General features: G+C 46.5%; 1 protein-coding gene across 3 annotated transcripts in view; it reads right to left on the minus strand.

Moving 5' to 3' along the window:
- Window positions 1-17,229, minus strand: part of LRRC4B (leucine rich repeat containing 4B) — a 143,015-nt gene that overhangs the window by 65,749 nt on the left and 60,037 nt on the right. The window contains exon 1 of one of the 3 annotated variants that reach the window (XM_053361313.1): window positions 640-870. The exons of the other annotated variants lie outside the window; for them this stretch is intronic. The gene's annotated coding sequence lies outside the window, so the exon portion shown is untranslated. Of the gene's footprint in view, window positions 1-639; window positions 871-17,229 lie in introns of those variants that run through there. 3 annotated transcript variants of the gene reach the window in all.

Genomic DNA, 17,229 nt, shown 5'->3' on the forward strand with positions numbered 1-17,229 from the left:
CAGGCAGGGAGAGGCAGGATTCCTTTTAAAGCCCATAGGTCTCCATTCTGCCAGGACCAGAATAGCAACCCAACTGAACCACTGAATTTCACTGATGGAAATGTTTCCTAGGAGCGGGTTGGTGAGATGCAAAAGAGGGCAGGAGGCGGAGGAGGACTTTAAGGATTTGGAGGAAGCAGGGTGAAGGAAGCAGAGGGGACTGAGAGGCAACTAGGCCCAATGTGTGTGGAGGGAAGAGGGGCTTGGCCGACGACAGAAGAGGCTGGGGAGAGGGCATAATAAGGTGGGACGTGAAAGGGTTGGAGGGGAGGGGAGGGGGAGCTGCAGATATCCACCAGTGTAGGGTTGGGAGTTCAAGGGGGTACGCTGGGGAAGGGATGCATGAGGAAGAAGCAAGTAATATACCCTGAACCGTGGGGTGTGTGTGTGTGTGTGTGTGTGTGTGTGTGCAATGCTTGGATGGCGATGGAGGAGGCAAGGGGCGAAGAAGGAGGTGAGCCGAGAAGCGAGCCTCGCTGGTTCTGCTGCATCCTCTCCATCCCTGGTCCATCCATTCCTGCATCCCTGGTACCCAACTCTCTCTTCTCTCCCCCCCCCCGCCTCTTCCACCCGCGCCGCATCCCCATGGCAACCGCTCACCATCTCCTCCCTTCGCCTTTCCTCCTTCGCCACGGCTGTCGCGCGCTCTCCACCGCCACCCCCCCGCTCCGTCTCTTTCGCCGCGGCAGTGCAAAGGGGGAGGCGGGCGGGGGGAGGAATCCGCCTTCGCCCCCTCGACGAGCGGAGCCGAGAGAAAGGGGAAGGGACTCGGCATGCAGGAGCTGCCGCGGATGGATGGATGGATGGAGGCGGGGAGGGAAGGAAGAAGGGAGGGAGGGGGGCAGAGGCGGAAGCACGGCGCATCCTCCCAGCGGCAGCGCGGCCAGGGGAGGGGAGATGGGGATGAAGGGAGGGTGGGCTTCTCTACCCTTCTTCCCCCAAGCCTTTCCGCCGCCTCCCTTTCTCTCCTCCAATTCTCCTTCCGCCTTCCCTCCTTCCTCTCCCCCTTGTATGACTCGCTTCAGCTTTTCATCCCTCCCCACCCCACCCCCCACTCGCCACCTCTATCCTTTCCTTCCTGCCCCTTCTCCAGTTCTTCTTTCTCCTCGCCCACCCCCTCCATCCGTAAAAAATCTGCAAGCCCTACAACCGCCACCACCCACCCCGCACTCCTTCCGAAAATGGGCATCCTTATCTCCCTCTCTCCCCAACCCCACGAATATCCCAGACGGGAAAAACCCTGCAGAAAGCAATTTGCATGTGCGATAATATTCTGGATGCAGGTTTCAGAATTGCCGGGTGCTTACTTGGCAGAGGGATTGAGCTAGGGCCCATCGACCCTCTCCTCCAGCTTCCTGCCTTAAAACCACCCAGGTAACTTCTGGGCCTTCATATTTTACATCTCTTCTATGCACATATGTACATTGCTATGTGCACCTCCCATTCTGCCTGCCAACCAAAAACCTGCCCCTTCCACAGGGATGCACCTCAATCAGGGGCGTACCTGGGGCTTGGATAGGTTGGCCCTTGGCAAGGGTGCAAGCCCAGGGTGGGGCACAAAAATCTCGCCTCTCCACTCTGTCTTGAGTGACCAGGAGCCCGCCCACCTGCTCTCCTGGCTAAGGGCTCAAAGGATCCTTGGTACACCTCTGAACCTCACCTGCCCTACCAGTAGTGATGTCCACATTCACTTCAAATACAGTGGTACCTTCAGGTTACAGATGCTTCAGGTTACAGACTCCGCTAACCCAAAAACAGTACCTCGGGTTAAGAACTTTGCTTCCGGATGAGAACACAAATCGCGCGGCGGCAGCGGGAGGCCCCATTAGCTAAAGTGGTACCTCAGGTTAAGAACAGTTTTGGGTTAAGAATGGACCTCCAGAACGAATAAAGTTCTTAACCCGAGATACCACTGTAATAATATTATAATTATTATTATTTATACCCCGCCCATCTGGCTGGGTTTCCCCAGCCACTTTGGGCAGCTCCCAAAAGGATATTAAAAGCACAATAAAACACCAAACGTTGCAAACTTCCCAATACAGAGCTGGACCTCAGTGTCTGGGCTGAATGATGGAGATGGAGACGCTCCTTCAGGTATACTGCCCTACCCTCCTATTCCCCCCACCCCCATACAGGAGTGGCACAGAGGTCAGGCCTATTGCCCCTTGAGCCACCTCCTTATTCCCAGATGATCTCTCACGCCCCACCATCGTCCTCCTTCACTGCTCTTCTCCCCAGTCATCCTTTCTACCCCCCCTCCTCCCCATTTGTCGCACCCACTTTCCCCTTCATTCTCTGGTCACCTGCCAGAAGAGCAGCTGTTTTAGTCTGTTTTAGCAAATATAACAAAGAGTTCTGGCTGCGAAAGCTAAGAAACCGATACATCTATTGCAGCTTGAGTTTCTGAAGGCAAAAGTCTAGTCTGTCAGATGCACAACGTACTGACTATGTATCTGGCCACCTGATGTCACAAAATGTCTTATCCTCCACCCAAGCAGTTAAAGAATACCAGCTCACTCTTTAACCAACATCCAAAAATTAATTCATATTTGATATCTGTTGAATTTGTATTTAACTGGCTTGTATTATGATGCATTTTTTCTAAGTTTGTAAGATCTTTCAGCGAAGGTAACAAAATAATTTGAGTTAATTTGGGCACTCAAGATCACACTCTTAGCCCACATGAATTAATCCAGAATAATCGCCACCCCGTGTGGTTCTCTTCTTGCAAAAATTACATCCACTCAGTCACATGAAACGAGTTAACACGCAGGGGAAGAGCGTCACCCCATGTTTCTTTAACCACAAATTATGTTGACAAAGGGGTGGTTTAAATCCACATTTGGAGACGGGGGAAATTACAGTGAGTGTCTGGAAATCATACCACATTCACATTCACATACACACACACAGCCTTGCTGTTCTTGGTGAAACGTTTCTCTTAGAACCTAGCAAAAAAAACCTTTAAAAAAAATGTCCCCAGAAATGAAAATTTAAAAATCCAGTGCTCTATCTCTCCAATATATTTCTACAGATGCAGGGTCATTCAGATCCCACTTTAGGGTTCTCGCTCTCACTTCAGGGCAAATTGATCTTACAAACTTACACTGGTCTCCAACACATTTAACTGGCTTTCCCTCAAAGGTTCCTGGAAACCGGAATTTAGTGGAGAAATTGATAACTCAATAATCAGAGGAGAGGGGATAGAATGGCTGTCAAGTCACCTGTAGAATAGATTTGCAGAAGGGGGACTTGCTACAAAACATTGCAGCCTGGAATGCTCATGCTGAGAGTGCCAGCCAGCCACGCTCCCCCCCCCGCCCCATTCTATTCCCCCTCACCACCAATTTTTTCTTCCATCCCTCCCAACACTCAGTCAGCATTCTGTGCCCACTGAGCACACTCAGTCCCTCACTGGGATGCTCTGGGGTTATGTGGAGCGTAGTGGTGAATCAAGAAAACTGCTACCATATTTGCAAAGCTAAGCAGGGTCTGGTGTGGTTTCTAATTGGATGGGAGACCACTGCATTGCAGGGGGTTGGACTAGATGACCCTTGGGAAGCTGTCCTACAATTCTGTGATTCTATTCTATGAAATGGGGGGTTCCCCCACCAAGCCTGCTGATACCTCCCCTTCGGTGCATAGGTGGCACCATTTTGGTAGCAGTAGGCCTGCCGTATGTCAGGAAAATTCCCGATACGCCCTGGCTTTCGGGTGTAAAAATGGTGCCAGGGTCACGATGGAGTCACAATGCCCCTGTGACTCTGGACAAATAGAAGCAACAGAGCATGTGCTTCTCCAATGTCTTTATTAGAGAGACATTCGAACTGGCCTCATCTTACCATGAATGTAGAATGTATTTCAATTAATTATGATTTTACGTAAACTGTGTTATTTTTACCGTTGTTAGCCGCTCTGAGCCAGGCTTAGGCTGGGGAGGGTGGGATATAAATAAAAATTTATTATTATTATTATTACTGTGTATGTACCCAGGGCACACAGGACAATTCTATACCTCCCTGCTGCTTTCAGATACCAACCCTGCTACAACATGCAACGTTGCCAGATTCTGCATAGCAGTGCTCAAAATCCGTCGGATGATGACCTGTGCCACAAACTAGATACAATGAGCACTCGTATTGGAGTGCTCTGTAGGCTGATAGCTACAGTCTTATATATATATTAACTTTTTGTGAACTTTCACTCTTGTCTAATGTTCCTAACCCTTCTTTTAGACTCACTTAGCTTCTTTTATATAGATAGATGATGACAGATAAGATAGATAGATAGATAGATAGATAGATAGAGGTAGAGAGATTTTCCATTTTTAACATTCACATAACATCTTATTCCTTTTTACATAACTTTTAGCTCCGCAGAGCCACTCGACTTCCCTCCGTCTTGTCATCTGGTTTTCACATGCTTACGTCGTATTTCTGCACATTTATATCATCACAATTCTACATTTATTCCAATATATTTTAAAACTTTAATCAAATGTAACAAAATTCTTCTAATAAACGTTGCAAGATTTATTGCAGTCCTGCTAGTGTTTTTATATGTTTACAATAATTGTCTATATATTGAATGAATTTACTCCAATCTCTCTGGAACGTTTGGCCGCTCTGGTTTCAGATTTCCCCCATCAGCTTTGCTAATTCTGCATAGTCCATCATCTTCGTTTGCCATTCTTCTAGACTCACTTAGCTTCTTTAGGATTCTTATAAACTTTTACATATACTTTCTGTTTTAACTCCTTTTAGGATTCTTATAGACTTTTGCATATACTTTCTGTTTTAACTCCTTTTAGTTTTTAGAACTTTTTTAAAAAAAGATTTTAAATAATTGTACCCCTCCTTCCTTATGCTGATCTACGACCATAATAAAGATTTGGTGGTGGTGCCCACGGAGGGATTTTGCAGAAGCGGCAAAATGTCAGGGGAAAACCCGGATGTATGGCAACACAATGGAAAAAGCAGCAGAAACAGCTCCAAAGGCTTAAAATTACTATTTTGGGGGAGGTTTCCCAAACATCTTGGGTTTGTTCCCAAAGAAAGCTCAACAATATTGGTGAGTTTCTTTTTTAAAAAATTACTTTTTGAAATATGGCAACTCTAGGCAGCAGTGTGGAAGCCATTTTGGTATGTCTGCTCTTGAGCAGTTGCAAATAACATCTGAAGGAAGCAAAACAAACCAAGCAACCCCCCCCCCCCAAGAAAAAAAAAACCATGGAAGGAAATGAACCACATTAATTTATTCTTTCTCCCACCCATCCACATAATTTGCTTCCTTCAGATATGTGTGGCGGGGGCGAGGAGAGAGATGGTTGTGTGTTGCTCCAGGTGGAAAGTGGGACAGGAAATATTTCTTCTGAGTCCCTAAACTGCATGATTTGGGGAGGGTCTGGCCAGCTGCCTCTCCTGTACAAAGTGAGCAGGTTGGGATTTTGGATGGGCGCATGAACACAGGTACAGTGGTACCTCGGGTTAAGTACTTAATTCGTTCCGGAGGTCTGTTCTTAACCTGAAACTGTTCTTAACCTGAAGCACCACTTTAGCTAATAGGGCCTTCCGCTGCTGCCGCAAAGCCGGAGCACAATTTCTGTTCTCATCCTGAAGCAAAGTTCTTAACCTGAAGCACTATGTCTGGGTTAACAGAGTCTGTAACCTGAACCGTATGTAACCCGAGGTACCACTGTATTTAGTATACTGTTAATTTAATATGGCTTTTGAAATGTTTCATATTAATGTCACTGTATTGATTCCTATTTGGCGCATGGTTCTGAGATGCTTTGGAATGCAAAGCAATGAGGGGGCACTTTCTAAATAAATAAATGTCAGTGGCCCCCAGCCAAAGTTTCCTCCATCGGTGAGGCATGGCAGGCTTACCTGGCTGGTGAGGCAATGCTTCAACTTTGCACTGGGCACCTGCATCCCAGCCACCTTTTCAGTTTTCCACAATGCCTTGGAGAAATGTTATGCAAGGGGCATTGTGTGATACAACAATAATAGAAAAAGTAGCTAGAGGTGGCTGCCTGGTGCTGCTCAGAGTGCTGGGTCAGGAAAATGGGGGGGGGGCGCCTGCCAGGTGGTTGGGGCTGTGGCAATTCATTGACCAAGGCTGCTAGGTGCTGGCACCAGGGTCTGGGAGCTGCCATGCTGCTACTGACAAGGTGTGAATATATACACCCACGGTTTAAAGATCTATTGACCCCAAACACAGCTGGTGATTTGGTCTGCCCAACCAATGCTTACCAGCGTGCATCTATCTTATTAACACTGAATGAGTGCTGTCCTCTCGCTTTCAGGTTGGATTTCACAACCCATCAGAACTTTCCGGAGCCAAACCTATCTCTACCCTGGTAACAGCTCTAAACTACGTTGATTGGCTGAAGGACAGTCCATGGCTCTGGGGCCATGTGACTTTGCTGTGAGGGGAAGAAAAACCATTATCAGCTGCCTGAATTACGTGGTTAATACCTCTTTGCAGACAGAGCAGAACCGTAGCTGTCAACGTTTCCCTTTTTTTAAGGGAAATTCCCTTATTCCGAATAGGATTCCTCGCAAGAAAAGGGAAAAGTTGACAGCTATGAGCAGAACAAGAGCCAAACACAGGAAGAAGCGAGGCCACCAGCCGTTGCCAAGGTGGTGCCCTTGAGATGTTTTGGACCACAGCTAAGGCTAGTCCTCCAGTGGCGGAGGCTGCTCTAGCAACACTCGCCAATTTTCACGACAGCCGACCTCATGGTGTCGGCGGGAGAGGAATGTTCAACACCCAGAAAAATGACACAGGAGATAATGATGCAAAGATGTCTAGCTAGCGACTCTCCGCTGGGAACTGATGATGGACAGCAAAGAGGAGAGGGCTGGAAAGAGGTTAATCATCTGAGGTTAAAACCTTCCACTAATTTGTCTATCACTTCCCGTTCCCAAGCCATATAATTTCCTTCTTTGCTAGGATTAAACAAAATATGAGGAAGGGGGAGAGGATAAGGGACGGGAAGCATTTCTATGATAAATAAAAGCACCCACATAGTTCATTTCTACCCTGTGGGTATTTAGGTCCTCCTAGACTGATTACGTACGACGCGGGTGGCGCTGTGGGTAAAACCTCAGTGCCTAGGACTTGCCGATCGTATGGTCGGCGGTTCGAATCCCCTCGGCGGGGTGAGCTCCTGTCGTTCGGTCCCAGCTCCTGCCCACCTAGCAGTTCGAAAGCACTCTTAAGTGCAAGTAGATAAATAGGGACCGCTTTATAGCGGGAAGGTAACGGCGTTTCCATGCGCTGCGCTGGTGCTGGCTCGCCAGCTGCAGCTTCATCACGCTGGCCACGTGACCCGGAAGTGTCTTCAGACGGCGCCGGCTCACAGCCTCTAGAGCGAGATGAGCACGCAACCCTAGAGTCGGACACGACTGGCCCGTACGGGCAGGGGTACCTTTACCTTTACCTTAGACTGATTACAGTGTGGCGGGTGGGTGTCTTGCAACATGTCATTGATGCAGTAACAGCACATTTGTGGTGGATTTATTCTGGATCATCCACACATCATTTTGCTTTAGTAATTGCCCTGTGATGCTTCCCCAACGTTACTGCCTCACTGGCGGGGCACAACAAATGCAAAACAACAGCAACAAACATTTGTGGTATGAAAACTTGCAGGATTTCAGGAGGAGCTTAAAGGACATGCACTGAAAGGCAACAAAGCACTACGTCCACTCAAAAAGTTTCTGCAAGCGCAGGAGTGCCAGCTGTGTCCCGCAACCATGGCTGCCTGGAGCCGTGGGTGCCATTGCAGCATGGACCGAAATTTGTGGGCTCCCAGCCCCTTGGTGGGGAATTTTGTGGGTGCTTGGGCCCCCAGGGTCCCGGGGAGTTGGCACGTATGTGCAGGTGCGAACAGTAATCACAGAGAGATGGCATATAACCGCCGCAATATCATCATGGGCACCTATCATCATGAATGCACATTGAAAAGGAGGGTTTTATATCGCTCACTGGCAGGGCTGTTAACACAGGCCTGCAGCAGGGAGGTTTTCCCCCTTTGTTCCCCCCCCCCTAAACAAAGGGAAGACAGGGAGGAGCGGGATGGGGGTTGCATTATGCACAGTGCGCTGTTAATTCACAGCACCGGAACACACTGCAAAGGTATGGCCCTACTACAAACCACAAACGCCATTCTCCTGGCCATTTGTTGCTGCCCTCAGGTTAATGGTTAGTGTCTGAATCAAGTATGAGCACTTGGCCTCTTCCCAAGGTGATGTGAGACCAGGCAACCTCTTACACCTGGAATGAGAGCAAGAGAAGCTGGTGAAAGTGAAATGCAATGCTCTGGGCTTTATTTGTTTGTTCTGGTACCCATTATGGTGAACTCCTTCCCTTAGGAGACACATTAGGTTGCCTCCCTCCCAGTTTTTATAAAAGCAGCTTTCATCCCACAGGACATTTGAAGGTGGTTAAAAGCAATTGTTGGGTTTTCATCTGGTTGGTCTTAAGGCTGCCTAATATTATTACGATTTTGACCTCGTCTGCTGTCTGGTGCTAATTTTGTGTTTTGTTGCCTTTGTCGCTTGCATCACGGAGCCGGTTTTAATCTTGCATGTATTTTATATCTGAACGGTGAACTACCTTGGGAAATCCTTATGGGGGAGGAAAGATGATCCATGGATTTAATTAATAAACATATGAATAATAAAGGAGTGCATCTTTAATTGATATGAAATGGGGCGTGGGGCCAAATTGCACCTCGCGTGCGCAGAATGTGGCTTTTGTGCAGACAAGTGTGGCTTGTGACAATGGGACAAATGAAAATAATTACTAAGCTACCATAGGGTGCAAAGAGGATTGGCCGGTGAATTGTCAGTCTGTTCCGTGACTGTGGTGAAATATTGCCAAACATTACATGAAGCTAAGAATGCCACTGGGAATGTCCAGATAATTGTATCCTCTTCTTATTGATTTATTTAATTTAACAGGATTTATTCATCAACAAAACCTATAAGAAGATTACATAAAATATTAAAGATACATTAAAATTGCCCATAAAATCTGACAAGCTGACCTAAAAAATGTTTAAAAATATAAATAAAATCAGCAATTAAAAAAAATACATTATAAAATAAATTAACATTTTAAAATACATCTCAAATTTACTTTTGGCTTTATAAGTCAGGATTTGAACAAGCCTTTCACGGAAGCATAGAAGCATAGAATTGTAGAGTTGGAAGGAACCACAAGGGTCATCTAGTATAATTCCCTGCAATGCAAGAATCTTTTGCCCAACATGGGGCTCAAACCCACGACCCATGCGATTAAGAGCCTCACGCTCTGCCAACCAAGCTCCTCTTTCAATTGCTTATGCAGTCCCTTTGATTCTCTCTTCACAGCGGAAGCCAACAACCAAGAGGCCTTCCACTAGATATCGTTTGCAGTTTCGTTTCAACTGGGAAACTGTGGTTAACAGTTTCAAACAGCTTCTCCTGCTCTGGAGGGTAGGACTCGAACCAATGGCAAGTCAGCAATTATGGCATAAGCTTTTATGGGCTAGAGTCCACTTCAGCAGATGTATCTAATGAAGTGGACTGTAATCTATGAACATTCATTCCAGAACAAATCCATTTGTCTTCAAGGCGCCTCAAGAGTCTTCATTGTCTATGCCAATGCAATGTTGAGGACAACATCTGGAGGGTCACAGCTACCTAATCCGAAAAAGCAATGTTTTGTGGCAAGTCCCCACTTGTTCTCTCTCTAATACCAAACTTTAGTGATGCTGTTCGGAAATGAAACGGGGCCAAATATATATATATAGTAGTTTCTGCATACTTAGGGGACTCCCTAGGTGGGCAGAAGTACAGTGGTACCTCGGGTTAAGTACTTAATTCGTTCCAGAGGTCCGTACTTAACCTGAAACTGTTCTTAACCTGAAGCACCACTTTAGCTAATGGGGCCTCCCGCTGCTGCCACGCCGCCGGAGTACGATTTCTGTTCTCATCCTGAAGCAAAGTTCTTAACCTGAAGCACTATTTCTGGGTTAGCGGAGTCTGTAACCTGAAGCGTATGTAACCCGAGGTACCACTGTATATTCATTTGTACATTTAAATAATAACAATTAAAAAAGAAAGCATGAGTTCGAATGGCCCAGAAGGACCCATGAACAATAAGATTCTGACATCAGGAAGAACTTTCTGACAGTAAGAGCTGTTCAGCAGTCCAGTGGTCTTCCTTAGGAGGTTGTGGACACTCCTTCCTTAGATGTTTTAAAGCAGAGGCTGGATGGCTACCTGTCTTGTATGATCAATCTAGCTGAGATTCCTGCATTGCAGGGGGTTGGACTATTTTCTGAGAATCCTCCAGAAAAATAATCTCTCAAAGGACCTGTTGATGGCATTTTACCATTGTACTGTTGAGTGTGTATTAACTTATGGTCTGTGTGTGTGGTTTGGGAGCTGCACAGTCAGGGGAAAACCAATGCTGTCCAGGGTTGCAAAGACTGCGGAGAGAATAATTGGGTGCACTCTCCCCACCTTAGATCAAATCTATGCTTCCAGGTGCCATAAGAAAGCTGCCGAGATAGTGCAGGATAGTGCGCACCCCAGAAATGATCTCTTTCAGCTTCTGCCTTCTGGAAGAAGGTGTAGGGTTATAAAGGCCAGGACTAGCCGCCTGAGAAACAGTTTCTATCCAAATGCGATTTTGGTTTTAAATGCAGTGTAAGGTAGTCTTTTTGGGGACGTGGGTGACGCTGTGGGTTAAACCACAGAGCCTAGGACTTGCTGATCAGAAGGTGGACGGTTCGAATCTGTGCGACAGGGTGAGCTCCCGTTGCTCGGTCCCTGCTCCTCCCAACCTAGCAGTTCGAAAGCACGTCAAAGCGCAAGTAGATAAATAGGTACCGCTCCGGCGGGAAGGTAAACGGTGTTTCCATGCGCTGCTCTGGTTCGCCAGAAGCGGCTTAGTCATGCTGGCCACATGACCCGGAAGCTGTACACCGGCTCCCTCGGCCAATAAAGCGAGATGAGCGCCGCAACCCCAGAGTCGGCCACGACTGGACCTAATGGTCAGGGGTCCCTTTACCTTTAAGGTAGTCTTTATACCTTGAGTATATTGTATACAATTATGAGGTATCAGAGTTTTTAGGGGCTAACTAGGCTGGGATAGCTGGGATAGCAGGCTTGTGGGTTTTTGAATGTCTGATGTAGATTTTTTTCAATTTCGTTGTTCTGTATGGGAAAATAACAATAAAGAGTATCGTATCGTATCGTATTTATGTACTTGCATTGGGATGCTTTCGAACTGCTAGGTTCAATTCTACAATTTTATGAAACTATGACTTCATATGCTGGCTTTTTCAAAGCTGTTCACCATCGTTTTCTGGTTCAGGAAAGACACGGGAAACTGAAGGTAATGGATGGTTTGTTCCAGACTTCCCGGTTTGTTCACTTGCTTTGTGAAACAGAGGAGCAAATGGGTTGCATTTGTAACCAAAGGCCTTGCTCATACCTCGACTCTTTAAGTCAAGATATGACCATCCAAATATGGTCAATGTATACGTGGCAGCACACTCTTTTTATCTCATTGTGATGTCATTTGTTAGAAAAGGCTGCTTCTCTCCGCTGCCCCCCAGCCTTGCAACAGTCAGGGGCACAGCTAGCAGTTTAGCAAAGCTCCTCCTACTGGTCAACTGCTATAACTGCAGGCAACTCCAAACAGAAAGAGGAACACAAAGGGTGGCAGTTCCTGCCCAGGGCCGCCATCTTGCTTTCTGCAAGAACCAAGGAGTAAATCTGCCATGTAATCCGGCTGGCTTCCTTTATATAGTCCCTTCGAGGGACTGGACTTGGGCCTTGAAACTTCTTTGCCGCCGAAAAGGTTGTTTTCATTATTTTGCAGTAATGGTGGACTAATTTGTTTCTGTAATTTGCATAGCTGTCAAACCTGTCCGTGATCAAAGTTCTTATTTTGCAGCTGTTCTTATCATGTTAGAACTTCAACAACAACAACAAAAGGCAATCACCGGACAACCTTTGCCCAACCAGTTGAATAAAAAAGTTTCCAACTGGTCAGATGAACAGCAATCAATGCCTGTGCTTCCAGGGAGCACAGCAGACAACTTGATATCGTTCAGTAAGTGAGGAGGTGAGTTTAGTAGAAGGGAGTACTGCAGGTCCCAAATAGGATCTTTATGGAAAGGATTTTGGCATGGCTGTCAACTTACAGATTTGAAAATAAGGGACCAGCAGCCTCGAAAATAAGGGATCAGCAGCCAAAATAAGGGGCACAGGTATGTTCAACTTCTGAGCCCCTCCGAGCCAAAGGCAGAAAGCCCAGCCAGCAGCCAAAACGAAGCCTCAAGCGGTGGTTCCCACAGCGCAGCAACCCGGCGAAGGGGATGCAGCAAGGAAAACCACCGTCACCTCTCCGCTGGGAAGCGCTGAGCAAAGGCAAGTCCCCAGGCAACGCGGCCGATTTGATCAGCACAAGGCATGCAGGCTTCACCCCCCCCCAGTCATTCTTAGACTCCTTATTGGGTGAGCAACGCAGCCAAGCAACACAGTTGGAGCCTCCCTCCTCCCTGCCTGGAGGGAGTGAGGGAGGGAGATGAGCTGCTTCCTTTGAAACCCAGGAAATTTAAGGGACATCATCAATAAGGGACAGCAGTGGGACACAGCGCTGGGATAAGGGAGTTTCCCGCCAAATAAGGGACAGTTGACAGCTATGGATTTTGGTTGAGTCTGGAGTAGTAGTAGGTTGGCCACATGTCATAGAGGGGGAAGTGGTAGCTATTGCAGGATGTCAGTAGTAGCAGTAATTGTCTGTCTGTCTGTCTGTCTGTCTGTCTGCCTGTCTGTTTGTTTGATTGTTCATTCGCCACCCATCTGAGTGAGTTGCCCAGCCACTCTGCGCAACTTCCAACAAACTAAAATCATTAAGCACAGTAAAAGATCAATCATTTCCCTATATAGTTGTACCTCGGAAGTTGAATGGAATCAGTTCCGGAAGTCCTTTTGACTTCCAAAATGTTCGGAAGCCAAGGCGCGGCTTCCGATTGGCTGCAGGAAGCTCCTGCAGCCAATCAGGAGCTGTGGAAGCCCTGTCAGGTGTTTGGCTTCCAAAAAATGTTTGCAAACTGGAACACACACTTCCGGGTCTGCAGCGTTCAGGAGCTAAAACGTTCAAGTCGCAAGGCATTTAACCTCTGAGGTACAACTGTATTATTATTATTATTATTATTATTATTATTATTATTATTATTATTATTCCCTCCAACATTTCTCCATGGTTTCCAATACTGTAGATTCCCATGGATTGGGAACTCCAGATTTTACTGAACTCTGTTTCCCATCAGCCCCAGCCAGCATTTCCAACAATATCTGCAAGACTACAAATTCCCTATCCCTCGATTTGATCTTGCACTGAAAGGATTGGGTGTGGATGATTTTTCTCTGCACACCCTGGCTGTGTGGGGGTGACCTCTGCATCGAGTGATCTCGAGAGCAAGAATCCTGGGTAAAACACAAAGGTCTCTTGCCTCTTGACAGCTAGCCTGAGGTATCGTGGGTGATGAATCCTTCCTAACCACAGAGGCTATAATGATTGTGGTGAAGCTGTAAGTTGATGACACAGGCAAAATCCAAGAATAGGACTATGTAATAGGGTTCGCCAATTGTCTTGATTTTTGTCAAGGCAGTCCAAATAAAAATTCAACGTTCATGGGTTCATTAGTAAGTTCTCTCCTCACCCTATTTTGCAACTCAAGGCAATGTCTGGTAGTATTAAGGTCCATACAGAAAAGAAAAACAGACTAGGACTGAACAGTGGATAAAAAAGCAATAAAATAAAAAGATTATACATTCTGCTCGTGATCTGTTTGCCAGGACCAGCTCAGCAAAATGCTATCTGATAGGCTCCCCCTGGTATCAGCACGTCCCTGCCATCAGTATCCTCTTTCCATGGACTTACTAGTGGTGGCACCACAACAATTTTTGCAGCAGACAACTGTGAGGCATTTCCCCACAATGGCCCAGAATAACTTAGAATCATAGAGTTGGAAGAGACCACAAGGGCCATCGAGTCCAACCCCCTGCCAAGCAGGAAACAAACTTGGCTCTGGCTTGATGCGATTGGCCACAGCATCTGTAGAGCAGGGGGTGGAAGAGGGACACTTGATGTGGAATATGTCCCTATTTTCATCTGAGGAATGTTGGCAACCAGCTAGGCTGTGGCCTCGTTAAACTACTAAGCCGGGATTCAATGGGCTAACAACAACTTCACACGGACGCTCTGCTATAAGGGAATGAACAAAGCATGGCAATTCCAGGGCGTAGGAGCGACCACTGAGTAACAAAAACTGTGGCAGAATGAGGGGGCCACCTCAGGCAGCTGGTTTTAGAGGTCATGAAAGGGCAGCAAAGTGTTGACTTTATTTCACAGAATCACAGAACGGTGGAGTTGGAAGAGACCCCAAAAATAATCTAATCCAGGGTTTCCAAACTTGGGTCTCCAGCTGTTTTTGGACTACAACTCCCATCATCCCTAGCCAGCAGGACCAATTGTCAGGACTTGTAGTCCAAAAACAATTGGAGAAACACTGATCCCTGCAACGCAGGAATCTGTTTGCCCAATGTGGGGCTCCAACCCACGATTCTGAGATTAAAAATCTCATGCTGTAACAACTGAGCTATTTAATTTTATTATTGTTGTGTTTTCATCCCAAAGAAGGAGAGGGGCTTGTGAGATTTTGTGCTGTAACTTGGCCCCCCTTAGGTGCTATGCCCCTTGTCTTGGAGCGTGAGGGGGGCACATCTCATCCCAGGCCACAGAGAGGTTAGGCTGGCCTCAACTAGAGCCAGGGCTTTTTCGGCTGCGGCTCCAACCTGGTGGAACGCTCTGTCACAAGAGACTAGGGCCCTGTGGGACTTGACATCTTTCAGCAGGGCCTGCAAAACAGAGCTGTTCCACCAGGCCTTTGGTCAGGGCGCAGCCTGACTCCCTCCTTTGGCAATCTTCACAGAACTTCAGCTTAAAGGTTGCCATCAATTTGATTTTCATTAATTTTTATAATGAAATGTTTTTAGAATGTTGCACTATTTTATTGTTGTTAGCCGCCCTGAGCCCGGCTTCGGCTGGGGAGGGCGGGATATAAATAAAATTTATTTTTATATTATTATTATTATTATTATTATTATTATTATTATTATTATTATCTGCTGTTACCCAACAGGCTGGCCCTGCTCAGCATCACCAGTGAACATAACGTCCCCCCTGCCCAAGCCCCATTTGCTTCTCAATTTTGGGGGGGAACAAATGCAGTTAGGCAAACAGGTGCCACAGAAGACCAGTCTCCTCTGCCTTTAAAAGCCGTGGTGTCTGTGCCACCCTCACAGCCTTCCTAAGCGAATTGTTCCCCAGCTCAACTTCTGCGCATGGAAGTCTCAGGCCACGCATATCGCTGGTTGCCGAGTGAGAAGCAAAGAACTTGGCAGCTGCTTACAAACCCAGAATGTTCCCCAACCGCCACCCCTGCGCTGCAGTCCTCACAACCATCTCCAAGGATATGCAAATCGATCCAGTAACACATTGAGAACTATATTGAGATGCCCGGAATTGGGGCCATATGGAAGTCTGCATTTGAATTCCTCAGCTTGGCACGGCCTTCGCCAGCCTGGAGCGATCACGTCGGGAGTTGTAGTTTAAAACATCTGGAAAGCAGCACGTTCCTGAAAGCTGGGTTAGCAGGGGCCCAGAGATGTGGAACGCCAGGTCCCTCTTAACTGGAAGTGCTGCGGGGGTTATTGGTCTGTTTGTTTCGTTCCTGTTTTTTATCATGTATTTGCGCTTTTACGTTGCATTTTTATGTTGTGAACGACCCTGAGATCTGCAGATGAAGGGCAGGGTAATAATAATAATAATAATAATAATAATAATAATAATAATAATAATATTTTATTTATACCCCGCCCTCCCCAGCCAAGGCCAGGCTCAGGGCGGCTAACAAGCAATAATAAAAACAAGTTGAATGAATACAACTTAAAAACAAGATTAAAATACAACATTAAAATACTGAAACATTAAAATATTAAAATGCAGCCTCATCACAGGAGGAGAAAGGAAAAGAAAGAAGAAAGAGGGGGAGGGAATCAAATTGGCTCCAAGCCAAAGGCCAGGCGGAACAACTCTGTCTTACAGGCCCTGCGGAAAGAAATCAGATCCTGCAGGGCCCTGGTCTCATGAGGCAGAGCGTTCCGCCAGTGTTGAAAAGGCCCTGGCTCTGGTTGAAGCTAATCTAACTTCCTCAGGACCCGGGACCACTAGGGTGTTGCTATTTATGGACCATGAGGCTCTCCGTGGGGCATACCGGGAGAGGCAGTCCCATAGCTACGAGGGTACAAATGTAATAAATAAATAAATGGACCCGGGACATTCTGTATTCAAAGCACATGTTCTGTATTCAAAGCACATCCCATTATGGATGAAGAGGGGGGGGATATCAATTTGGTTCATCTTTAAAGTCAAACCTACCAGATTTGCACTTTCTGACATGATCTGCAAAACCTTCAAATTTTGCACTTTTCCAAAGATTTCAATGCAATTCTCCAGCCAAGTTATGGTAATGTGTGTGTGGATGCGTATGCTGGAGCAGGCATAGGCAAACTTGGCTCTCCAGATGGTTTTTTGGGACTACAATTCCCATCATCCCTGACCACTGGTCCTGTTAGCTAGGGATAATGGGAGTTGTAGTCCCAAAAAATCTGGAGGGGGGCCAAGTTTGCCTATGCCTGTGCTAGAGTATAGTGCGCATGGAAACACATCTGTTAGTGAAAGGAACTTTTTTTAAAAAAAACCCAAACCATTATATTAGGAGGAATTGCTTTGAAGAAATGTGCACTCTAGACCAGAGTTGCATACAAAAAATGTGTATATCAGGAGAAATTTGCCCTAAAATGCCAAAGGATTTTAAATAGGAGGAGGTTTTTTTGCGGGGAGAATTCACAAACAGATGTGGAAATGTGTTGAACTCAACTTAAGACTGGAAAAATGAGAAATGGGGAAACCGAAATCGACTAGATTTGCCCCTCCCTATCTACCCCTGAGTGATTTCAATATCAGGCTGTATCGTTTGCCCTCTGCCCTTTAACCTTTTAGGTTACGTTCAGATCCAACTGCTAAGTTTTACACAGCCGTACGAGTGCG

The sequence above is a fragment of the Podarcis raffonei genome, chromosome 13 (genome assembly GCF_027172205.1).
Source record: "Podarcis raffonei isolate rPodRaf1 chromosome 13, rPodRaf1.pri, whole genome shotgun sequence".
NCBI classification, from domain to species: Eukaryota; Metazoa; Chordata; class Lepidosauria; order Squamata; family Lacertidae; genus Podarcis; species Podarcis raffonei.